The following is a 637-nucleotide window of genomic DNA, read 5'->3' as shown; positions in this document are numbered from 1 at the left end:
CATCCGGCTCTCCTTATCTGTTTCAATTCGTTTCTCTTCTCTTCTCTCCGGTTAAACGCGAAAGGTTTGTTGGTTGAGTCCAAGGGACACGTCCCTAGACTTTGGCCGGACATAATCAAACCGCTAGCCTAGACACGGGTCGGTTAGTGGGATGATCCGATCGCACCAAGACTGGGCGGTTAGGACGAACGGTTGGGAATGACCCAAAGGGCACGAGTTGTCAAGAGTCATGAGTGTCCAAGAGGCACGAATGGCCAAAGGGTACATGTTCCAAAAGGTGTCTTTCGGGACAGGTTAGGACCGATCCTTATGGATCAGCCTATGGCTTGTCTAGTTAAGACAAGGTCACAGTTTGTCTAAGCCAAGGTAGAGTCGCAAGGTCTGACCAGTTGCTAAGCCTTCCGGATTAGGCTTGAGGCTTACTCGGCCGATTGGATCCAGGCCTATGGCCGGATCAGGTAAGGGAGTCCATTGGGCCATTGAGCCGGACTCCATTGGCCGGTCGCACCTAGATTCTATCCGGTTAGACGGATTGGTCTTTGGGGATGATCCGGATCTGTTCGTGTGTTCTGTTTATCTATTTTGGACTATCTATCTGATTCTAAGTCAAGGGGTGGTTGGTTGAATGACTTAGGAT

Source organism: Brassica napus, unplaced genomic scaffold (assembly GCF_020379485.1).
Source record: "Brassica napus cultivar Da-Ae unplaced genomic scaffold, Da-Ae ScsIHWf_430;HRSCAF=661, whole genome shotgun sequence".
NCBI lineage: Eukaryota > Viridiplantae > Streptophyta > Magnoliopsida > Brassicales > Brassicaceae > Brassica > Brassica napus.
Note: the sequence above shows the minus strand (reverse complement) of the source record.